At 43.2% G+C, this 257-nt stretch overlaps 1 protein-coding gene across 2 annotated transcripts in view; it reads right to left on the bottom strand.

The window, feature by feature from the left end:
• LOC122059973 (pentatricopeptide repeat-containing protein At4g04790, mitochondrial-like) overlaps positions 1-257 on the bottom strand; it is a 105281-nt gene that overhangs the window by 18112 nt on the left and 86912 nt on the right. The gene's annotated exons all lie outside the window — the stretch shown is intronic.

Genomic DNA, 257 nt, shown 5'->3' on the forward strand with positions numbered 1-257 from the left:
CCAGCAGCAATCTCAAGAAGGATGGATGAGGTCAACCTGCAGGTTCCAAGAAGCTTTGATGTGAGAATTTTTTGGGGTGGAAGGAGAGGGGTGAGGGTGAAGGGCATGAAGTCTCTGGGCTTTAGGTGAACGTTCCTGTTTTTATCACTTTCTGGAGAAGCATGTTCTGTGGCCACCTTGGAAAGCACATAGAAGCATGCTTATATATCATAATGGATGTTTCCCCTAGCTTTCACAATGTTTCAAAATAATTAAAA

This window comes from Macadamia integrifolia, chromosome 13 (assembly GCF_013358625.1).
Source record: "Macadamia integrifolia cultivar HAES 741 chromosome 13, SCU_Mint_v3, whole genome shotgun sequence".
Taxonomy (NCBI): domain Eukaryota; kingdom Viridiplantae; phylum Streptophyta; class Magnoliopsida; order Proteales; family Proteaceae; genus Macadamia; species Macadamia integrifolia.